General features: G+C 42.9%; 1 protein-coding gene across 7 annotated transcripts in view; it reads left to right on the forward strand.

Annotated features, from left to right (window-relative positions):
• The window catches only part of EGFLAM (EGF like, fibronectin type III and laminin G domains), a 194809-nt gene that overhangs the window by 103493 nt on the left and 65771 nt on the right, over positions 1–25545 (forward strand). The gene's annotated exons all lie outside the window — the stretch shown is intronic.

Raw genomic sequence — 25545 nt, forward strand, 5'->3', positions numbered from 1 at the left:
CCTGTTTACCCAAGAATGGTGCTCTCTGAAAAGAAGCTGTCTTAACACTTTCAGAGGCTTGCCCCTGGCCAGCACAGAGCCCTGTGTTTATTGGTTAGTTGATCTGAATAAACTCCTCCCCTCTCCCTACACCACACTCCAGCAACTGACTTCCTTGCCAACCTGCTGTTTCCAGGGGTGGTGATTCACCAAGTTCCCTAAGCCCCTGGAATTCTGGCTCTTCTAAAAACAACTCTTACCTTAACCTTGAATGTGAGGGCTCTTTCAGATTAAATTGTTGGGGGATATGGTGGGGCCACACCCTACGCACGCGCGCGCGCGCACACACACACACTGAGAACAATCACCCAGCCACACCCTACACACACACACACACACACACATGCACACAATGAGAACAATCACCCAGCAATTGTTCCACTGCTCTTCTTTAGAATTTAGAAGCTAAAACTCCCCCAGTTAAGTGGTAAGGAGGGAGCCCCTTCTGTCTAGAAGAAATGTTAGCAATTTTATTTCAAACTGAAGCAGGGCCACCTTCCACTCTTGCTGGATGAGAGCTACGCTGTAATCTTTGGTCAAACTTCGTGATGCATGGCCCCAAACTGGGGCAACAGTAGCTGAGTCAGGCCTCAGGGTCTGCCTGTGCTTTGAGGCAGGCGGTTTGTCTTTCGGTGTCACAGACCGAGCAGGCGCTCTGGGCTGTGTGCCCACCCGCCCCTCCCCAGCGTCCAGCTCCGCTGCTTCCATTCTGTGAGCTGCCCTGTGTTCGCTTCTTTCCTGCTATCCCTAGTGTCTCCTTGTCCACAGAGACAAGCAAGTAGAAGAAGGATGAGCTAGAACAACTCACCTGGTCCTGGACGTGGGTGTGGAGACTGGAGTCAGGGGAGGGGGCATGAGCGGGGCAGCACTTGAACTTTTTTTTTAAACTGAAACACTAGACTGGTCTTGGAGTTTCTGATAATTATTTCCCCATTGGTGGATGCCAGCTTTGTGAATTAAGTGGGATAAGGTATGTGAAAGTGCTTTACAGATGTATAACATTTTGCAACAACTGGTCTCCCATGTGCAGTAAAATTTTATCATTTCAAAGTAATTGTGTGCAGGGAATGTGGCTGACTCAGTGAAAACTCAACTGTGAAATATTCTTAAATCCAATTTAACTGTTTTTATATAAATATGGTTACTCAAATCAGAATCAGAAATGGAATTTATTAAGTGGCCTGTTTCATGATATGTGAGAATGTGCTGTAATTGGTATTTCAGTTGTGATATGTTTGTCGTGATCATTTTTAATGTTTTAGAAAACTCTGTATTCTGGCACATTCATACTTCTTATTCTGCTGTTTGTCTAGACCATTATTTTACCTCCAAACCCACTATTCCATATATAAAAATGCCTAATTACCAAGTAGCCCTTATTGGAATTACAATAAATTCCGACTATCAGAGGTATCACTGGGAAAGCCTCCTAAGAGCTAACACCATCTGGAGCACTTACCTAGGAAACCCCATTTCAAACCTTGCAAAAGTCCTATGCTTGAGGAATAGTATCCCTTTTTACAGATTTTCAAAAATTGAGTCTTTGAAAGATTGTGTATTTTGCCAAGAATAATAATTGCAAAGGCAGGATTTGAACTTGGGTTTGGCTGACTGCTAAAGCCACTTCCCCGTGTGAGATTCAAATCAAAGAAGGTTCTTATTCTTCTAGTGCAGAGTAGCGTAAGAAAGGTAAGGTCAGCAATTCAATAAAATACAAGGACAGTCTTTGTAGAATCTATGGACTAAGAAGTTCTGACAGCGTAGAACAAACCTCTAAGGATTTTTTTTCTTTCAAAACCTGTAAGGCATGTTGTACATACCATACATTCATACAGGTCTGAAATTCTTCCGGTAAGCATGGGTATAGCCCTGGTAGTTCACAGCTGGCAGCCCTTGTGATTGGTTAGACCCAAGCGAAGAAGCTATTAAACATTTTGAACACTTCTTAAAGGAATCTGTGAGATGAGTATTTCCACATGTTGGGCTTCCCTTTCTCACAGCTCCTGCTTTTCCTTACCTCTAGATCTTTCCTGCATGGACTTTTTCTTGGTTCATGCCCACTTTGCTCCCTGAACAGTGAACCTCAGAATGGATGTTCAAGTTGACTATCGAGGTTCAGAAGACCCCATGAGAACCCTTAGATCTCCACCCCTCCACACCACCACTTGTTGGGTTCCTCTGTCATCTTTTTTATTCCTGCATCCACCACCTTTCCTAAAAAAATATAAGACATCACCCCTATTAACTTGCAAAATGTTGACTTTCTCTGGACTTATTAGTGCAAGGCCCTGTTAGCAGCTTAGTTGCTTAGCTGGGGTCAGTTGGCAGATCTCGAGTGCTCTGAACCTGTAGCTACTGAAAGCCAGGACCCAGTATTTTCCTTCACTGCTGTGCAGCCTGCATGAGGAAGATGGAGGGTTTCAATGGCTTCACCAGGGAATTGTGATGTGTGTTCAGCATCCACACCTTAGCTCCACAACCTTCCAAGTAGAACAGGAAGGAAAAATCCAAGTGTTTTATTGCAGATTCTCTACTGAGAGCTAGACCATTTCAGACCTTGAATGATAAAGATGCCAGCTGTATTGAGTCCATGCTCTCAGCAGAGATTTTTCCACACGTCAGCTCCTAATTCTGTCCCTCTAAGGAAATACAGAGAAGATGAAGATCACTATCCCTCACTCTTTACCCCATCCTACGATACCTGTTTTCTTCAAGAAAGAAATACCACCAGCCATTGTAATTTGCCTAATGTTCCATGGCGTTCTTTTTAACCTTGGTTGATCTTATAAATGAGCCAATCAGAACAGGAGACTCCTGGAACCTCATGGACACAGGCGCACAAGTGTGGCATTGTAATAAGACGGGTATTCGCCCTGTCCGGTGGTCACTTTTTCTCTGGGATCCAAGCTTACCTTGGATTAAGAAGGATGGGACAAGTAATAAAGGATATGAACTGTAAACAAGAGAAATGGCAGAAGTCAGAAGTCATGTGTTCTCTTTTTTTTCCCAACGACAAATGAAACGAAAAGTCACTCATATGTGTAACCAACTCTAGGACCATATAACCTTCCCTGGGAACGTTCCCTTGGTCCTACTACCCTAAAGCATTTAATTTCTCTATCCTATCCTCATGATATAAGCAGAGAAAGAACCAATAAGTTTTTTGGTGACGTGAAATTGGTATCCTCAGGGCAGTCCCTATTAAAAGGTGTTCTTCTGTTCCCAGCAAAAGTCATTTTACTTCGTTCTGCCTTGGGGCTTACGCACCTGCTGTTTTCTCTGATTGAAGCTGTCTCTCCCCAATCTTTCCATGTCCCCATGACCTCCCTGCCTTTCTTCTTTTAGACCATAGCTCAAATGTCACTTCCCCAGACAAGCTTCTCTAAACTTCTCACCCTGTTTCCTCAGCCCCATTCCCTGCTTCTGTACAGCCCTTTAACTGCCCAAAACCATGCAATGCTCTGTCTCCGCCTCCAGGATAAGCTCCATATGGAGTTGCAATGACTTATTCAAGGTCATGTTCCCAATACCCTGTACAAAGTAGGTCTCAATCATTATCGACTGAGTACGTGAATGACTGAATTCAACTTCACAAGCCAAGAGCCTGTCACTACTTTGGAGACTGATAGCTTTCTACTGCTGCCATCTGGGAAAGTCAAAGGAAGATGTGAGAAGAAAGTTGGTCTAGAGACCCACCAGGCCAAAAATGGGTTTCCCCATTGTCAAGGTTCATAGGGAAAGTCAAGCTCCTGGATTTGCAGTGAGACTCAAGGAAGAACAAAGTAGAGTGAAAGAGCGAGGGAAGAAGAAAGGAGAAGAAGAGGGAAGGAGGAAGAGGGGAAAAAAGGAAGGAGGCTAGGAGGAAAAGAAGGGAGTAAGCAAATCTGGGGAGTTTAAGTTCAAGGCAATAACTTTCAAATCAAGTCCTTACGTTACTCCTATGTTCTTTCTTAATCTTTAGAATAAGCTTTAGCATTTCTATGCTAAATTAGAGTCTATTTTCCTTTTGGTGCTCATATGTGTAATTGTGGTCTCAGATCCTCAGAGATTGTGTAGGGAGGTATGACGGTGTTTGGTCTTTGCCATACTCTTCTCCCCACAATCCATGTTCTTCCAGTTTCAGAAACTTCCTCTTCTGCTGAGCCGAGACAGTCTAGCCTGGCCCCAATCAATCAACTTTCTGCAATACTGTAAACCTGATTCCACGGTGTTCCTCGCCTCCCCACCAACCCATCTCACTTTTCCTGTTGCACTGTCCTGCTTACTCAGACATTGCTCTCTGTTCAGTTGTTGCTGGGTGTGTATCTGTTTAGAGGGGGAGCTTTCCTGACAGCTCAGTTGGTAAAGAATCCGCCTGCAATGCAGGAGACCCCAGTTGAATTCCTGGGTCAGGAAGATCTGCTGGAGAAGGGATAGGCTACCCACTCCAGTATTTTTGAGCTTCCCTTGTGGCTCAGCTGGTAAAGAATCCGCCTGCACTGCTGGAGACTCGGGTTTGATCCCTGGGTTGAGAAGATCCCCTGGAGAAGTTTATGCCCTTTTGTCATGCAAGTGTCTTCTGGCTTTTGCCTAGTTTTGCTCTGAGATTAGAACCTTTGTAATTGCCTGACTCTCTTTCCAGAGACCAGCTCAGGATGCTGGGGCTCCTGGGTACACGTTCTTGTGTATGTAGCCACAAAATAGATGTCCATTATCCCCGGTCACTAGAAGGGCTTGTGTTTGGTGGCCATGCCCTGCACTGACCGTAGTCATGAGTAGCAAGGAAGCCAGTAGAGGCAAAGGCTGTGGCACCCCTAGGGGTGGGAGGAACATTCTGGAAGGGACTGGAAGTATCTTTTTCCACAGTTATCCCCATGAGTTATCATTCATTACCCTCTGGCAGCTTTCATACAGCCTTCCGTCAGTGTCTATGAAAAGTTCCCACCAACCTTTGGAAGCTCCTCACTGCCCACAAACACTGGACCTTTGCACAGAGCAGAATCTGGCAGCCATGGCTGTGTCTGAGGGCCAGGGGAACTGTCCTTTCATTACCTTGTTGTGAGACCTTCTTGGAAAGTCATTTAATCTCCCTGGGCCTCAGTGTCCATATCTCTAAAAATGGGTACAGTAATGTCTGAGGCAGGTAATATTTTCTACTTCTCAAGATTATTTTGAGGAAATACATGTGAAACAGACCTTATGACATCTGCCCACTTTTTCAAAACGAAGGTGAGGTTGATACTCGTTTCCTCCATGCATAGTTACTGAAGGGTGGTGTGACTGACCTAGGTGACCACCGGCTGGTGTGTCGCTTTTCCTTTATGACTCTGTGCCCTGAGCTGTTCTCCTAGGACTTGAAGTCACTAGATCTTCAAACTTTTCTTCTGCAGCTTCTTCACTGTCAGCCTTGTTCTAAGTTAGATTTTGGCTTAAGGAAATGTTACAGCTGGTATGATCTCTCTAGAAATCAACCTTATTGCTGATATGAAGTAAGTTTTAGTGGCCTGGTGAGGTCACACCAGCAAGATTTACCAAAATGTGACACAAAGTAAGCAAATTGTATTGAAAAAATTGTGCCAATAGATTTGCTCGACATAGGGTTGCCACAAACCTTCAATTTGTAAAAAACACGTTACCTGTGGAGTACAATAAAGTGAAGCACAATAAAGTGAGGTGTGCCTATAGACTGTGTATTTGGTCAAGTGGAACATTTTCAGGGATATGAAAGTCATCTTAAGTTTGGGGTTGCTGATGTAGAAACCCTGGCAGAATTGAGTTCATCATAGGCCTAGAAATTTATTTCAACAATCATGTGTTTTAGAAAAACTGGTGGCTGTCCAGATTTGGCCTATGGCATGTAGTTTGCTGATCTCTGTAGTACGATGCTGGGGTTTTTCCCCAGAATTTTAGGAAATTCTCCAGGAAGTTTAATAAACCCTCTATTTTGTAGCAATTTTGTTAAAATTGGAATGGATTAATTAGTGCATACTAAGGGAATTTTCCCCATGATAGAAATTCTTGTGACTTAATTTTCACATGAATGTTCTGAGATAAAGAAGAGACCTGGAGAACCTGTAACCTAACTGTATTTGGACAGGTTTGCACTGTTGTCAACAGAGAGGGTAAGGGGAGAGGGAGAGAAAAAAAGAGGCTTCGCTTGGCATTACTCCAGGATCTTGGGACAGGCCTATAAATTGGTGAGCTTCACTGATTTGTAAATCTTTAGAATGTAAGATGAAAAACCTAACAGGAGGAGGAAGAAATGGTTTGTTTCCCTCGTCACCTAGACAGATCTGCATGTTAAATGTGCAGTTTGTGCATAAACATAATTTCAGGTGTGATTTTACACTTAGGTGCCCTTTGAGGTAATCGCTCCATTGATCTGTTAATGCCGCAGTGCGTGTAAAGCTGAGCAACACTCATTTGTGCAACTTTATTGGTTCTAAAGGGAATGATTCACTTTGCTGCTTAAATACCTGCTACCTATTAATTGCTCTTCCGAGGCTTTTCTACATCCTACGTTACCATCCATTTACTTATAATCGGCACACCGATGTTTTACCCCCTCCGGCTAGAGCGGGAAGAAAGACTAAAACAAATGATAAGAAAACATAATTTTCCAAAGAAATGGCACTTATGGTGCTCTAGTTCAGCTGTAGCATCTCATCAATCTGTCAGCTAGTGTTTCTCAACCACACGGTGAACAACCATATACTACTTATTCCACTCTGGCTCAGTGGATTTTGAAACGTTAATATGTTGACATGAGTAATCCACAGATGTTCTTAACTATTTTTCCTTTTGTTTCCTCCTATTTCCTTATTGTTCACTTTGTTCTCTTTCCTTTATACTCATCATTTCATGGTTCATCTTTTCTGCTCTTGGGAGCACTCCTTGCTCTTACACAATTCTTCATAGGGATTGTTTCTTAGTATTTAAACCTCTGAATCACTTAGATGCTTTGATGAGCGAGGAGGGCTGCAATCGTGGTGAGGCACAGAGAAGAGAGTGTAAGAAATCAGCTCGACCCAGTGACAGACGTGTGGGAGGGACACAGTTCCCACTGGCTGAGTCTGATGGAGCTTGTCTGATTCTGCCACCAAACAGGAAACAGATACTTGCAAATAAGAAGGAACCTAGGGAGAAGGATGACTTTTCTAATGATCTCAGGTGTCTCCCGCCTCCCAGCAGGAAACAGAGGCTGTGCGTGCTCAGCTGCTAAGTCGTATCTGACTCTTTGCTTCTCCGTGGACTGTAGCCCATCAGGCTCTTCTGTCTATGGGATTATCCACAAAAGAATTCTGAAGTGGGTTGCTGTTTCATCCTCCAGGGGATCTTCCTGACCCAGGGATCGAATCTGCATCTCCTATAGCTCCTGCGTTGGCAGGCAGATTCTTTACCACTGAACCACCTGGGAAGCCCAACAGAGGCTATGTAATTGGGTTATTTGAAGTGAGCTTAGTGAAGGGACTGTTTGCAAAAGTTTGAGTAGATGTAAGGAAACCAAGAGGGGGCAATTACCAGCTTCTAGAGATAAAGAGGGAGGTCAAGTGTGGTGACTTTCACACATGTGTCCCATGACAGCCTCCTAGGGAGGAAGTTGGAGAACAAATACTCTGACTCTTTTCCTCTCTCCTTCTCTCCCCTGGTAGTGTCTCTGGATAGGTAGATACAGCAGGAAGTCAGACAGGTCTGCTTCCCAGGACCCAGGGCAGAGGTAGATTACAGGGGGAACTCTTTCACAAGAAGTAGTATCATCTCATATAATAAGAGAATGGTACCTTTTACATGGATTGCAAAAATATGGATTATTTTTGGTCTTTCACTCAGAGAGCACAGATCTTATCTCATTCTTCTTTGCCTATGTAGCTTTGTCGACTGAGAAAAAATACACATGGGAGTTGTGAGTTGTTTTATTTGGGTGCAAAACGAGGACTATAGCCCAGGAGACAGTATTTAAAATCGCTCTGAGAAATTGTTCCAAAGAGGTAGGGGATATGTGATTTTGGGAAAGGGAGAGTACATGCAATCAAGCATGCTTTTTTTTTGTTTTTGCAGAAGGTTGCTGCTAGTCACAAGGAGTAGATGCTACCACGAAAGAGTTTAGTGCTTTTGTAGATACGAAAAGATAGAAGAACTGGGCTCATAAAATCTTCTGAAATTATCTGTCTGAAGACCTGGTCTGCCCATTTTTCCCAGAGCACAGAGTGCTTCATTCCTGATTTCCAAGCTGAACCCTTTTCAGGGTATGATGGAGGTCAGCAGAGGCCATGATTCATAATTTAATCCTTTAGAGGTAGATGCCAGTGCCTATTTGTATTAATAGCTGGTGGTTTATTTCCTTGAACACGGGAGATAGTGAGGTCTCACAGCCAATATTCATTTACTGAGGGTTTGTAAACTCAAAGAGCTGGAAAGCACCACCTCCACATTCAGCACTGAGGGAACTAAGGCCCAGAGCCCTGTCAAGGTCACTTGGTGATCCTGGGCGAGATCCCAGGTCAGTGACTACCTTGTTTTCAACTTCATTCTTAATGTCCATGGGATTCCTATTTTCTAAAGAATCGGCTTCTCAAGTTATTTTATGATATATCCACTTACTTTTTCAAACAAATATTTCATGCCCACTATGTGCCAGGCACTATTTCAGATGCTGGGGATTCAGCAGTGAACAAAATCGACAAAAGGAATCCCTATGCTCATGGACTTTACATTATAGTCAGGGCAGGCAGGAGGTGAAGAGATAACATTAAAAATGTAGATAGCATGTCAGGTGGTGAAAGAGCTGTGGAGAAAAATGAAACAGGGAAGCCTATGTATAGTCAGAATAAGCCTCCTGAGAAGGTGACATTTGAATAAGAAGGACGGGGTGAACTCTCTGGATAGATCAATGTGTATCCATTGATCTATCTATTGTCTATCCATCCACCTGGAGGGAGAGCTCCAAGGTAAATGCTAAAGCCCTGATGCAGAATCATCCTGGGGTGTTCATGGAAGGGCAGGGGTGCCTGTGTGGTTGGGTTAGGGGGTTGTGAGGGTGAAGAGTGGAAGGAGATGAGGTCAGAGAGAAGGGGAAGTCACAGTTGGTGGAGGCTGATTAGGACTTTAGTGGAGGCCATTGGACTTTGAGTTTTCTTGGAAAGAGATGGGAAAACTGGGAGAGCTGGAGGTCAGGACGGACTTGACCAGAGGGGCAAAAAGACCTCACTTCAGTGCAGTGCAGTCACTCAGTCGTGTCCGACTCTTTGCAACCCCATGTATCGCAGCACGCCAGGCCTCCCTGTCCATCACCAGCTCCCAGAGTCTACCAAACCCATGTCCGTTGAGTTGGTGATGCCATCCAGCCATCTCATCATCTGTTGTCCCCTTCTCCTCCTGCCCTCAATCTTTCCCAGCATCAGGGTCTTTTCCAATGAGTCACCTCTTTGCATCAGGTGGCCAAAATATTGGAGTTTCAGCTTCAGCATCAGTCCTTCCAATGAACGCCCAAGGACTGACCTCCTTTAGGATGGACTGGTTGGATCTTCTTGCAGTCCAAGGGACTCTCAAGAGTCTTCTCCAACACCACAGTTCAAAAGCATCAATTCTTCGGAGCTCAGCTTTCTTCACCGTCCAACTCTCACATCCATACATGACTACTGGAAAAACCATAGCCTTGACGAGACAGACCTTTGTTGGCAAAGTAATGTCTCTGCTTTTAAATATGCTATCTAGGTTGGTCATAAGTTTCCTTCCAAGGAGTAAGCGTCTTTTAATTTCATGGCTGCAGTCACATCTGCAGTGATTTTGGAGCCCAAAAAAATAAAGTCTGACACTGTTTCCACTGTTTCCCCATCTATTTCCCATGAAGTGATGGGACCAGATGCCATGTTCTCAGTTTTCTGAATGTTGAGCTTTAACCCAACTTTTTCATTCTCCTCTTTCACTTTCATCAAGAGGCTCTTTAGTTCTTCTTCGCTTTCTGCCATAAGGGTGGTGTCATCTCCATATCTGAGGTTATTGATATTTCTCCCAGCAATCTTGATTCCAGCTTGTGTTTCTTCCAGCCCAGCGTTTCTCATGATGTACTCTGCATATAAGTTAAATAAGCAGGGTGACAATATACAGCCTTGACGTACTCCTTTTCCTATTTGGAACCAGTCTGTTGTTCCATGTCCAGTTCTAACTGTTGCTTCCTGACCTGCATACAGGTTTCTCAAGAGGCAGGTCAGCTGGTCTGGTATTCCCATCTCTTTCAGAATTTTCCACAGTTTATTGTGATTCACACAGTCAAAGGCTTTGGCATAGTCAATAAAGCAGAAATAGATGTTTTTCTGGTACTCTCTTGCTTTTTCGATGATCCAACGGATGTTGGCAATTTGATCTCTGGTTCCTCTGCCTTTTCTAAAACCAGCTTGAACATCTGGAAGTTCACGGTTCACGTATTGCTGAAGCCTGGCTTGGAGAATTTTGAGCATTACTTTACTATGAGAAAGAAGGACTGTAGATTGCCAAGGATAAGAGCAACGAGATCATTAAGGAGACCACTGCAGTAATCCCAAAGCAAAATAGCTTTTTTATTGTCTCTAAATAGTAAAAGTAATCCATACTTATGATTAGAAAAAAATATGAGCAATATATGAAAAAGGGAAAAATCAAGATGAAAATGTTCTCTAATCTTAAGATCCAGACATAACCATTATTAACATTTTGGTCCATAATCATCCAGAATTTTAAAAAACCCAACATGAGATCACAGTGCATATACTGTGTAACAAAAAATTATTCCGTTACACAGAAAAGTGCAACAAAATACTTTGACAGTGTTAGTCGCTCAGTCGTATCTGACTCTTTGTGACCCCATGGGCTGTACCCACCAGGCTCCTCTGTCCACGGAATTCTCCAGGCAGAAATACTGGAGTGGATTGCCATTCTCTTCTCTAGGGAATCTTCCTGACCCAGGATCGAATGAAGGTCTTCTGCATTGCGGGTTGATTCTTTACCATCTGAGCCACCAAGAAAGCCCCAAATACTGTATACATCTTTAAATATAAATAAGTATAACTCTACATCATTAATTTTAGTGACCGCAGTATGTATCATTGTAAAACTCTACCATATTTATTTAACTAATTCCTTGTTGATGGACTTTACATTGCTTCACTATAATATATAAAACTGGGCCACTTGATGGTTCTCTTACTTATCTTTTGGCTTGTCCAAGTTTGTGTTACCTCTTGGATATCTCTGCGAAGGAGGGTGGGTCAGGACTGTTGGTTATCTCTCCTTATGTGTATCAACAGGTAGACCAATGTGTGCAGTCAGTTCATAATATGGATGCCATCTGAAGTCCAACTTTCTTCCTGCTATTCTAACCATTATTAATTAGATGTTTTGATACATAGTATCCATGGGGCTTCCCTTGTAGCTCAGTCGGTAAAGAAACTGCCAGCAATACAGGAGACCGGGGTTCGATTCCTGGGTCGGGAAGATCTCCTGGAGAAGGAGATGGCAACCCACTCCAGTACTCTTGCCTGGAGAATCCCATGGACAGAGGAGTCTGGAGGGCTACAGTCGATGGGGTCGCAAGACTTGGATACAACTTAGTGACTAAACCACCACCATCCATACTAAAGCATGGTGTTCATACACAATTTTGAGACAAAAATCTTATCAAAAATCACTTGTTATGAGGATGTAACTATTTTTGAAGTTCGGATCTCATACGAGGGGTTTTGGTGGTTCCAGCTCCTCCTTCCCACTTGCATGGAGGGTCGTTAGTGTTGCCAACTAAATCTAACCATACTATCTACCGTATTTTCAAATGTAAGTGTATGTCCATTATGGCCAAGTGAAATGTTTTTCCAAACATTAATTTTGATCTGATGGTTGTGGAGGGATTCCAAAAACCCATAGATTCTGAGGATCACAAACATTAGGGAATGACCAACAATTGTGTCTCAAGAGGATGGACTGATCCCCAGGTGGCGGTAGTTCACAAGTCACCCAGCAGATGGCAATAGTTCACAGACTTTCAGAGCCTGAGAGCCCTCTAGCATCATAGGTTTGAAGTCTCTTGAGGTGATTGAGATGAGGATTAGAGAGGCTCCATAAGTTGCTTGAGATGATTGACTTCTTCCATGGTTAACTAGTTCCACTGAAATGAGAGAAGGTAGCTAATTTTAGCTTTTAACTGTAATGGAAAGAAAAGTCTATGAGAAGAAAGTGAAGTATCTTCTGTAATCTGAGACTTTGATAATATCTTACTTATAATCAGTGCCAAGCCCTAATGATAAAAAGAACTGATTCAATAAATTTATCTCTAAAATAAAATGAAATAAAGGGCTGTGAAATTCAGAGAGAATTAGAACAGTGAAAAATGGAAGAGTCCAAGATAAGAAAAACTACAAACAACTGGAAATTAAGTCAGATTTTTCTTGATTGTTTTCACATCAGACATCACCATTGGTCATTCCCTACATTAATCTGGAGACTGTTTTGGTGATGTTCAAGAAAGTAAAGAATTTAGTTTCTGAGTCTACAGTGATTATGTCCATTGCTTAAACATTCATTTGGCAATTCATTTTTAAAAAATATATTAGCAGTAAGTAAGATACTGCACTCATGGACTTTATATGTGGGAGAATCAGTCCCTGTAAGGAAGTAGAGAATGAAGTTAATAATTATTGTATTAGCCTACATGAATGATGGGCTTCCCTCGTAGCTCAGTCTGTAGAGAATCTGCCTGCAATGCAGGAGACCTGGGTTCGATCCCTGAGTTGGGCAGATCCACTGGAGAAGGAAGTGGCAACCCATTCCAGTATTCTTGCCTGGAGAATCCCATGGACAAAGGAGACTGGCAGGCTACAGTCCATGGGGTCACAAGAGTTGGACACGATTTAGCGACTAAACCACCACCACCACATGAATAATATATCTTTAATGTTATGTATTAAGAGGAAAAGAGAGGGGCTGAGAGGGCATGGAGGGTACAAGAGCTACTGTTCAGGATAGGTGACCAAGGAAGGCTTCTCTTCAAGAGAGATTTGAGCAGAGTCCTTCCTTGTGGAAGGAGCAGCAGGTGCAAAGGTCCTGGGGTGAGAGCAGGCTTGGGATGTTCTACAAGCAGTAAGGAATACAGTAAGTGAGATGAATGATAGGGAAGTGAGGTCAGAAAGGTAGTCAGAGGCCACGGTCAGATCATGTCCAATCTTGTTCTGGTGAGGATTTAGGGTTTTATTCTAAGTTAGATGCAAAGATCTTAAAGTGTTTTGAGCAACAGAATGGTTGGTCTGATCTACATTAAATGGGATCACTATGGCTACAGTGTGTGGAAATCAGCTGAGAGGAAGGGAGATGAATAGAGAGACAGTATATTGCTCGAAGGAGAATATATATGAAAAGAAAAGAGAATCAAACCCATATCATGGAATTTTGGGACCCACAGGTTGTTTAAGGACCCAGCCAAGCTTTCACGATTTTCTGATAAGGAACTAACTATCACCAGATCATATGGCTAGTTCTAAGCATCACTACTAACAAAGCTAGTGGAGTGATGGAATTCCAGTTGAGCTATTTCAAATCCTCAAAGATGATGCTGTGAAAGTGCTGCAGTCAATATGCCAGCAAATTTGGAAAACTCAGCAGTGGCCACAGGACTGCAAAACGTCAGTTTTCATCCAAATCCCAAAGAAGGCAGTGCCAAAGAATGCTCAAACTACCGCACAATTGCACTCATCTCACACACTAGTAAAGTAATGCTCAAAATTCTCCAAGCCAGGCTTCAGCAATACGTGAACCGTGAACTTCCAGATGTTCAAGCTGGTTTTAGAAAAGGCAGAGAAACCAGAGATCAAATTGCCAACATCTGCTGGATCATTGAAAAAGCAAGAGAGTTCCAGAAAAACATCTATTTCTGCTTTATTGACTATGCCAAAGCCTTTAACTGTGTGGATCACAATAAACTGGAAAATTCTGAAAGAGATGGGAATACCAGACCAGCTGACCTGCCTCTTGAGAAACCTGTATGCAGGTCAGGAAGCAACAGTTAGAACTGGACGTGGAACAACAGACTGGTTCCAAATAGGAAAAGGAGTACATCAAGGCTATATACTGTCACCCTGCTTTTTTAACTTATATGCAGAGTACATCATGAGAAATGCTGAGCTGGAGGAAGCACAAGCTAGAATCAAGATTGCTGGGAGAAATATCAATAACTTCAGATATGCAGATGACACCACCCTTATGGCAGAAAGTGAAGAAGATCTAAAGAGCCTCTTGATGAAAGTGAGAGAGGAGAATGAAAAAGTTGGCTTAAAGCTCAACATTCAGAAAACTGAGATCATGGCATCTGGTCCCATCACTTCATGGGAAATAGATGGGGAAACAGTGGAAACAGTGTCAGACTTAATTTTGGGGGGCTCCAAAATCACTGCAGATGGTGATTGCAGCCATGAAATTAAAAGACGCTTCCTCCTTGGAAGAACAGTTATGACCAACCTAGATAGCATATTTAAAAGCAGAGACATTACTTTGCCAACAAAGGTCCGTCTAGTCAAGGCTATGGTTTTTCCAGTAGTCATGTATGGATGTGAGAGTTGGACGGTGAAGAAAGCTGAGCTCCGAAGAATTGATGCTTTTGAACTGTGGTGTTGGAGAAGACTCTTGAGAGACTCTTGGACTGCAAGAAGATCCAACCAGTCTATCCTAAAGGAGATCAGTCCTGGGTGTTCATTGGAAGGACTGATGCTGAAGCTGAAACTCCAATACTTTGGCCACCTGATGCGAAGAGCTGACTCATTGGAAAAGACCCTGATGCTGGGAAGGATTGAGGGCAGGAGGAGAAGGGGACGACAGAGCATGAGATGGCTGGATGGCATCACCGACTCGATGGACATGGGTTTGGGTAGACTCTGGGAGCTGGTGATGGACAGGGAGGCCTGGCGTGCTGTGATTCATGGGGTTGCAAAGAGTCAGACACAACTGAGTGAATGAACTGAACTGAACTGAGGTCACTGTTAGTTGCCATGAGTGTTAGATTCACAACACTCTCTGTTCAGTGCTCCTGGCGTTTCCCTCCCTCCCTCTGTGCAGAGACCCCTCTTACATGCATGACTGGGCCTTTCCATGTAAGAACAGTGTCACTTCTTACCATCTGGCTCTTCGTTTCTCGCCCATCTCCTGGGCATTCGTCGCTCCTTTTCAGAGCTGAGGGACTTTTTTTTCCATGATCCCAAGTGGGGACATTGCACATGAATTTCCTGGGATGCTTCCTCCATTGCAAGACTTTATGTCTTTCAGCCGGAAGTTGTAGGATTCCTTCTCTTCTCTTGGTGCTTCCAAGAGCACCTTCTGATTAGGAACATGTACTGAGTCCTGCTGCACACCCACCTCGTAGAAACCCTGTGCTTAGACTGATAGCATCCTGTGCTGTCAGACAGTGTTCTAGAGGGACCTGGTTGTAAACCTGATGGAGATTAAGAATCTTTGGGGATCAGTGTTTCCACATCTTCTGTTGCAATAGGCCCCTGCAGGATCTTTGTTTTAGATCTTTCTCATGCATTTCTTAATGCTGCCTGAACGCTCAGCTTTATTTTGGGCACCGTAGGCTATGGTTTTCAACCATAGGCTATGGAGACTGTGTCCCTTACAGGGCACCAAGCAGACTCTGGAGAGATTTTTGACTGTCTCATCTGGGGAAAGGTGCTACTGGCACCTTGGAGAGAGAGGCTGGGGATGCTGCTAAACACCCGACAACGCACAGAAACGCACCCTCAAAATATACACACACACACACACCAAAAAGTGATTCAGCCCAAACTGTCAGTGGTGCTGAGGCTGAGAAATCCTATTACAAGTCAAAAATAAGATGAGAAAATCTAAGCCTTGCTCAAAATAAAATGGCAATCAGACTGGAAAATTAACTGAAGTTCAGAAAATCAACTTGAGTGGAGAATTTTTCTCAAACTTTTTTGGATGGCAGCCCACAGTAAGAATATACAATTCTCACAGCAGCCCAGAGCACACAAATATATCTTGCAATACGTGTGTGTGCGTGCAAACGCCTCACAGAGCAGTACTCACGGATGCTAAATTCAGAGCTTTATGTGTTTCATTTGGTTCCATTTTTGAAAACTGTGATCAGGTCCCAGTGAGTTATTTTTACTCTCTGCTAATGGGTTTAAAATGTGCAGCTTGAATAATACTGAATCAGATATACAAGGAAATTGAATACAGTTTCATATAAACAACATATCAGCCCTTTAAGGCATAGAGTGAGGGTGGATTCTGTATCGAAGTCACCAAAAAGGATCAGCCCTTAATTCCACAAATATTTTTGCCACATCTTTGTCAAAGAGAGTTGAGCCAAACCTTTCCTCCCAAGGTTCAGGATCCAGTCCAGGGAACAGACACGTGGCGGACAGCAGCCAGAGGGGCTCTGCCGCACGGGGAGGGGAGTGGTTGGTTTTGTGGATCTGGGAGCTGGGAGGTGGGTTGGCAAAGATTCCACGGTGATGTGTTGTTGGGCATGGCTGGGAAGAGTTGAGTGGGATTTCTCCAAAGAGGAAGGGAAACAGGAGAATCCAAGCAAAAGGATTTCTGGATTGAGTGATGAGGGGGATCTTCAGGGTGCACAGGAGCCCAAGAGATAGAGGGGCACAGAGTGAGAAAGCAGAAATCCCCTGTACTCTGTGTTACTGCGCGTGTGCTCAGTTGTGTCCGACTCTCTGCCACCCCACGGATGGTAGCCCTCCAGACTCCTCTGCCCATGGGATTCTCCAGGCAAGAATACTGGAGTGGGTTGCCATTTCCTTCTCCAGGGGATCTTCCTGACCCAGGAATCGAACCTGGGTCTCCTGCATTGCAGGCAGATGATTTACCAACTGAGCTAGGAGGGAAGCCTGCTCTGTCCCTTTCTCTTAATCTCTTGCTCAGCAGATTCTAGATGGTATTTTCTCAGGGTGTAGGTTTCAAATCCCTACAGAAATTCTTCCCATAGAAGGCGACTCATGGTGAGTCCACTGGATGATTCCATTTAGACAGTGAATTCTCGGCGTTGGCATATCATGATTTTCTCTCTGGTGGAGAAAGGTTTGTGAGGCGTCCATGCTTGGAGACCCTCAGTGGCACCCCTGGTTCCTCCTCTACTCTCTGTGTCTTGATTTAATCAATATGCCACCATATCTATTTGAAAACTGGACCAGATGACTCTTGTTTCCATTCATTTTGAAAAGGTTTCTTGGGCACAGCTAATCTCGTGTCTCAGAGAGAGGCTGGCTTGCTCCTGCCACAGACTATGGAGTTTTCAATGAATTGTTGAGCAGGATTGGGGGTTGGATTGAGGGCCAAAATGAGCCTCCCTTTCTTGATTTAAGACTGGCTTTTATGACAATATTTGCAAGCAGGAGTTGCTTTCATCGTGATGGGACACTAATGGGCCCTCCCTCGCTCAGTTATCACCAATGGTCTCTTCCACAATGTGGCTGTCTTCTGAGGCCATGCAAGCTTTGGGGATGTGAGTTTGCTGAAGATGGTTGAATGTATTTTTCGTGTACTTTTCCTTCCAGTTTTATTGAGCTATAATTGACATACCACACTGTAAAAGTTGAAAGTATACAGCAGAATGATTTATCACAAATACTTCATGAAAAGATTATCACAGTAAGTTTAGTGAACATCTGTCCTCTCATATAGGTACAAAATTTAAAGAAATAGAACAATTTTTTCTTGTGATGAGAACTCATGATTTACTCTCTGAACAGCTTTCATATATAATATATAGAGCGTTAATTATATTTATGATGCTTACATTATATCCCTGGTCCTTATTTATCCTTTAACTGGAAGTTTGTACCTCTTGACTGTCTTCATCTAGTTTTCCCTCCTGCAGTCCCCATCTCTGGTAACCACAGATCTGATGCCTTCTTCTGTGCATTTGTTTTTCTTTGCTTTGGAAGTAGAATTGACCCACAACACTATGTTCCTGATACAGTACCCAGCATAGTGATTTGTATACATTTCAAAATGAACACCAGTTATGATATGTCCCTGTAGAAAGATGTTACATGACTTAGAGGCTATTATGTGACGTGAAATAAGTAAAACGGGGAAAAACAGATACTGTATGATCTCATGTATATGTGGACTCTAAAAAGCAAAAACAAATGAACAAACATCACAAAGCAGAAACAGAGTTGTAGACACAAAGAACACACAGGTGACTTTCGGAGGGGAGGAGGTGGGTGGGGAGGGAAGAAATGAGTAAGAGCAGTGAAGAAGAGGTGCAGACTTCTATTTGCAAAATAAACGAGTCACAGGTGGGAAATGGACAGCAAACAGATTTTTAAATCATTTCTGTTTCACCTATGTACAAAGGTTGTTTGAGAAAATTTATACACACTCACACATATTCATTAAAAAGAAATACTATGCTCAGAAACCAAATAGGTGACACAATTGTTATGAGATGAGATGGTTAAGTCCTGGATGTCACTAAACTGTGAATTTCCTATTAGCAAAGATGAGAAAGCAACCAAGTTCTGAGAGAACTCTCCATGTGTGACCAAAGGATGCAAACCAATATTCCAGTGAAAATAATGTTTTTTTCTGGATACAATTGCAGGAAGAAATTTACCAAAGGAATCATTATATAAGGAATATTGAGCAATTGTAATGAATACTGACTGTAATGGGAAAAGGAGTACATCAAAGCTGTATATTGTCACCCCGCTTATTTAACTTATATGCAGAGTACATCATGAGAAACGCTGGGCTGGAAGAAGCACAAGCTGGAATCAAGATTGCCGAGAGAAATTAAAATAACCTCAGATATGCAGATGACACCACCCTTATGGCAAAAAGTGAAGAAGAACCAAAGAGCCTCTTGATGAAAGTGAAAGAGGAGAGTGAAAAAGTTGGTTTAAAACTCAACATTCAGAAAACTAAGATCATGGCATCTGGTCCCATCACTTCATGGCAAATAGATAGGGAAACAGTGGAAACAGTGTCAGACTTTATTTTTTTGGGCTCCAAAATCACTGCTGATGGTGATTTCAGCCATGAAATTAAAAGATACTTACCCCTCGGAAGGAAAGTTATGACCAACCTAGACAGTATATTAAAAAGCAGAGACGTTACTTTGTCAACAAAGGTCTGTCTAGTCAAGGCTATGGTTTTTCCAGTAGTCATGTATGGATGTGAGAGTTGGACTATAAAGAAAGCTGAGTACCGAAGAATTGATGCTTTTGAACTGCGGTGTTGGAGAAGACTCTTGAGAGTCCCTTGGACTGCAAGGAGATCCAACCAGTCCATCCTAAAGGAGATCAGTCCTGGGTGTTCATTGGAAGGACTGATGCTGAAGCTGAAACTCCAATACTTTGGCCACTTGATGCGAAGAGCTGACTCACTGGAAAAGACCCTGATGCTGGGAAAGATTGAGGGCAGGAGGAGAAGGGGACAACAGAGGATGAGATGGCTGGATGGCATCACCGACTCAATAGACATGAATTTGGGTAAACTCTGGGAGTTGGTGATGGACAGGGAGACCTGGCGTGCTGTGGTTCCTGGGGTCGCAAAGAGTCGGACACGACTGAGCTACTGAACTGAACTGACTATAACAGTGGTTTGAATCGTGGTTTTATAATGAAAAAAATTTTTTTTGCATGACTCATCTCAGTCTCTGTCTTCTGCCTCCTGATTCTAAGTGCAAGATCTGAACCAAGCCCTGTCTGGTGCTAAGCCAATTGGAGATTGCTACCTGCACCCCACCCCATCTCCCCACCCTAGTCTCTCCCACACAATCCATGTTTCACTCTCTGCTTTTCTAGATCATTCCCATCAGCATGCAAACATGTATTCCATACTCACAGAAAAGATTTCCTGAACTCCACAGCCCCTCCACCTACTGTCTCATTTCTCTGCTTTTCTTCAGGCTAGAGTTATTGAAGCATCTACATTTACTGTTACTACTTTTTTCCAGCCTCCCATTAACTCACCTCACTCCAGTCTGCTTCCAGTCCCACCACTCATGTGAAGAGCACCAAGGACTCCTTATTTCCAAGCATAAATTCACACCATGAACATAAAATATGCCATTAAATTTGTTAAAATAATGTTTTAATGATAATGAATGTTTTTATACATCTGACTATTTTCTTAGGACAAATTGCTAGTAGTATTATAGAATAACAAAATCAGATAACTCAAACACTTGATGAAAGTGAAATTGTTAGCCACTCAGTCATATCTGACTCTTTGTGACCCCACAAACTGTATAGCCCACCAGGCTTCTCTGTCCATAGGATTTCCCAGGCAAGAATACTGGAGTGGGTTGCCACTTCCTTCTCCAAAGGATCTTGCCGACCCAGGGATCAAACCCCAGTCTTTCACATTGGAGACAGATTCTTTGCTGTTTGAGCCTCCAGGGAAGCCAAAACACTTGATATATATATCTTTCAGAAAGAGAAGAGCTCTCACTTTTTAAGCCCTGTTATCCTCCTAATGCTGTGGACAATGGTCTTCTGTTATTAATAGTCAGTTGAGAATTACTGCTAAACTCCCAGTGAAAACAAATGATTAGACACTTAGAACATTGCCACATACCAGATTAAAGCTGGTATTTCAACAGACATTTTATTTTACATTTATCATGTGCAGAGCACCCTGCAAGAAGATTTGGCTCTTACAGAAAACATTCAGTCATTCACTTACTCTGTTATCTAAATGATATGAGCCTGCTGTATATGTAACTCTGCCAGACACTATTGCTTGCCTATCTAAATTGTACACTGCCCACTCCACCTCAGGTCCTGAATAGCCCCACAGAATGTTGTCAGTAAATTAGTATTCATTATTCTCTGAAGTTACAAAGGTTCCACATCTGAAATTTTCAGCACACCATGATGAAAACATGACCTGAGGTTATACTGCTGTGTTCACAGCCACCTCTCACATCACACTTTGCCTATGTATCTCCACCATCAGCAGATAGTAGAGAAGCAGGTACCTAACACCTTGGTTTCTGGCCATCTGCTTAGCTTTCCACAGCCCCATTATCTTTAGAAAGGGAGACTCTAGGGGAGAAGGATACAGTGGGTTGTGCTTTGTTGATTGGTTTATGTTCTTCAAAAGACAACTCTCCACAGGGGTTGTGCAATTGGCGCCTCCTCTGCGTGTGCAGCATAAAGATAAAGGAGTCAGGGAAGCTTTGAGGTGAGGGCTCTGGAAGTCATCTGATGCCTGGGGTGCCATTCTTGGGCTGTAGTCAAATAAGAGTTTCATGAAGCATGACGAATGGAAAAGAACAAACAAATGTACCTATGGCTGGTTCTTTAGAGCCACTGTCTCCCAACCATCCCACCCCTACCACCATAGAATTGTACCCAGGGATTACTTTCATTCAGGTGGAAAGAAAAGAACCAGAAGGACTGTGGGACAGGAAGTAGTGAAGGAAACCATTCAGCATTCTTGCAGACCCTCTGAGTCCCTGTATCGCCAAAGCTGATGCTGGGGTTTTGGGGGTGCTCAACGATTCACACTTCCTCTCTTTGTCCATGTTCTGAACCAGTTGAGAAATAAGAAATAAACTTAGAAGATACAGAATGGAATACCTTCCATAATTATGATCAGAGAACATTGTTTACTCTTAAGGCGCAAGCTCCCTTTTGCCCAGTCCAGCCTATGGAACCCATCTGAGGGAAAGTTTGGGCTTGCGGAGAGGTCAGTTTTAATATCTGGCCAGGTCACTGCTTTCTGCTTGTCCAGGCGGAGAGGGAAGGGGGGACGCATTTGCCCCCAATCCCTCCCCACCTCCCAGGTCCTTTGATAGATTAGCTTCACTCAGTTTGGAAATATGGACCAAATGCTTCTACTCAGCATCTGTCTCTACCTCTGTAGGGAGATGAAAGGTTGGACAAGCATCCAACTGTATTTCAGGAAACTCTTCTCATGACTGCAGCTTCAGGAGTAGAGAATAAGTGTTCCTTTCTCATTCTTCATAATAGTGGTTAAGAAAAGGGTCCCAAATACAACCTGGTTCTTATGAATGAAGATGAACTTTGATAAATGATAGCTCACATCATCTAGGAGGCTTATAATATTGAACAAAGTTACAGTTCCCAAGGTGTGTAACTTCTGTGCTGAACTGACTCCTTTTTTCTTTTTTATCCACATAAGTGAAATTCCCTAGTTGTTTCTTTTTCAAACTTCTCTTGGAGTAACAGATGCCTGTAATATGTCTAATTCAAAAGTGTAAACTTTAGGGTCACAGAATGTTAGTGCCAGCAGGTCATCAAATCCAATCCCATTCCTTATTTTATTAGAAAACATGAGACCCAAGGAGATTAAATGACTCATTCAAGATTACACAGTCACTTATGTGAGTCTCTCTCCCAATTATTGGTTTCCATGATGAGGGTATTTCCAACTATACCATGTTGATACATGTATAACCTCTATAAAAGAAGCACATAGGTTTTTTAAAAATAAGTCATCCCTTAATACAGAAATTTGTCTTTTGTTTATCAATTTTCCTCATGGCAATATCCCTTGAACTTATTTTGTATTCAGTCAATGGTTTGACTATTCTCGTTCTAAATAAATGGCTCTTTTTTTTAATGTTCTCTCTTCCTAATTAACAAAGTGCCAGGTGGAGAGAGATAAGTTATGCACTTTAATTACAATAACCCCAGGCTATGGGGAGAATTCTTATCACTTGTTTGGACTGTATGTTCTGTGCTCACTTGGAAACAGCATTGGCAAAATCTTCAGAGAAGCAGTGGATTTGAGATCTGAGATGGTGGAGTCATTAGGAAACAAGAGTGGGTGTCTTCATTCCAGCTGTCTTCATGCTGGACTGTGTCTCGTCCTCTCCCTGCTCATTTCCTTCCTGTTAAAAATGGGAAGTGGTGATGATTGTGAGAGACAAGAAGAGATTCTGCAATGAGTACTGGAGTGCAGTATCAAGAGTCCAGAGTTATAGATCAGCTCTGCCACTGATGAGCTGTCTCTCTGGGCAAGTCACATGGTCTCTCTGAGCCTCAGCTTACTTCTCTGTGAAACTGACTTGTTGTGCTTGCCAATCTCCAAGGTCTTTCTACAAAAGTTAAGATGTTTTTGACTCTAAGACTTTGTAATTCTACATTCTCGTCCCACTCCCTTTGTTTCCCCAACTGAGCAGTAACCTCTGGATATGTTACATACAGTGTCAAACAGAAGCAATGATTATAGAGACTAAGTAATCTTATTCATTGAACAAGACATGTCATTTGTGTTCTCATGATGGTACCATTTAACAGCTGTGGCAATGGACCTTTCCTTTAAGAGTTTCCTTCAAGTTTCCTTCCTAGGATGAGTTAAGGGGCAGGACGAGGACTCAGTTACCTTCACCCCTATCCCTGGGTCTACTATATCCATCTGGCTGAAGTGCCTTATGTACTTGATGTCAAGATATTTGTATGCTAGAGGATTCTGGGTGTCGAATTAGGGGTCATACGGCCTGCTTCTGGTCCCGAGTTTTCCACTCATGAGATGCATGACCTTGTATTAAGTCACATCTCTTCTGTGGCCTGAGTTTCCACATTTATGAAATGAGAATTTTGGACCCGATGGTCTTCCAACTCTAAACATCTATCTAGTTCTGAGCTGGGGAAAGAGACAGGAATGGTGACAGTCTGGGGAGAATGTCTTTGGATTTGGGCGCAGCGTCTCACCACATGAGGATTTTCCCCAATATTCCACCACTTAAACAGATCTGGCCAGGTGGGCTAGGCCAGGGCAGAGACAGACTGCCTCTGTAGTGCAGTGCTACGGTGTGAGAGTCTCCCATGCCTGGTGGAGGTCTTAGCTGTTGGTGAATGTGTGAAGCATTAGTTAAATGGAGGATAGGGAGGCATATCAAGAAGTCTAAAATATAGTTCCTGCCCTCAGAGCATTCACATTTGAGTTGAGAAACACCAGGATTCCAGAAAGTGTAAATACCATTTTAAATATCCATTGAGTTCAGTAAACTATGGATGCTTATTCTGAACTCAGGATTAGAGACGTATCTGTGGGTGAACAGCCCCACCAAGGAGAAGATGGAAGAATTGTTCTATAGGACTTGGCAGCTCCATCTTTTCTGGAGTCACCATTTTTCCCCCCAGAATAGTCTGATGTTCTCTTTTTAAAATATTGCTTGATTTTGGTCTTTGGATGGTTCACATTCAGCTCTGTCTCTACAGAGTGCATGCAACTGGAAGGGTAGGTAAACTACATATTATGATACAGGAGAAAGGAAATTAGGTGATGTGGAGAAGAGCATTAACCAAAGTCTCAGGGTAAGAAAACAAGTTGTGTTCACAAAACAACTAGTAGACCAGTTTGGCCATTGAGACTTTGGAAGAGAGAGAAAAAAACGTCAAAATTATAATTTGGAGTCAGATCATAAGTGGCATGTGAGTGAAATTGCTCAGTCCTGTCTGACTCTTTGCAACCCCACGGACTGTATAGTCCCTGGAATTCTCCAGGCCAGAATACTGGAGTGGGTAGCCTATCCCTTCTCCACTGGATCTTCCTGAGCCAGGAATCGAACCAGGGTCTCCTGCATTGCAGGCAGATTCTTTACCAACTGAGCTATCAGGGAAGCCCCATAAGTGGCATAATGTAATCAAAAAGAGACTAAGGATAAAGTTGTTTACTGTCTGTGTGCCTTTGAGCAAGTTATTTAATCTTTCTCAGCTGATATCTCCACATGGTAAAATGTTAGTAATAATACCAATTTCACAGGATTTGGCAAGGATAATAGCAGGAATATATGCACAGCTCATGGCACAGTAAAAATGATCAATAAATGTTAATTTTATAAATCCCAGACTCTCCACAGTGGTTTCTTCTCTTACAGGCAATGGGAAAACAGTGACCAGACAAACCTGGCTTTCAGTAAGGCCAGACCTAACTGAAAAAGTATTTGTTTTTTTTGGAAAAGACAGTCTTTTGATCTTAGTCAAACCACTTAACTTCCCTGACTTCAATTTACTTATCTGCAAAATGAAATCTACCACACTTACACTGCAGGATTATTGTAAAGTTTAGGGATGTATGCTGTGAAGCACCCAACAGTACCTGTCTGTATGAGAGAGACTGTAGGTTTCCATAAACAATGGTGATGGGATAAGGGAGGAAAAAGAGGAGTTGTGATCTTTGTTGTTGTTCAGTGGCTCAGTCATGTCTGACTCTTTGTGACCCCATGGACTGCAGCATGCCAGGCTTCTCTGTCCTTCACTATCTCTCTGAGATTGCTCAAACTCATGTCCATTGAGCTGGTGATGCATTCCAACCATCTCATCCTCTTTTGGCCCCTTCTCGCCTTCTCCTCCTGCCTTCAATCTTTCCCAGCATCAGGGTCTTTTCTAATGAGTCGGCTCTTCACATCTGTGGCCAAAATATTGGAGGTTCAGCTTCAGCATCAGTCCTTCCAATGAATATTCAGGGTTGATTTCCTTTAAGATTGACTGGTTGGATCTCCTTGCAGTCCAAGGGACTCTCAAGAGTCTTCTCCAACACCACAGTTCA

Source organism: Giraffa tippelskirchi, chromosome 8 (assembly GCF_054371585.1).
Source record: "Giraffa tippelskirchi isolate mGirTip1 chromosome 8, T2T-mGirTip1v1.2.pri, whole genome shotgun sequence".
Taxonomy (NCBI): domain Eukaryota; kingdom Metazoa; phylum Chordata; class Mammalia; order Artiodactyla; family Giraffidae; genus Giraffa; species Giraffa tippelskirchi.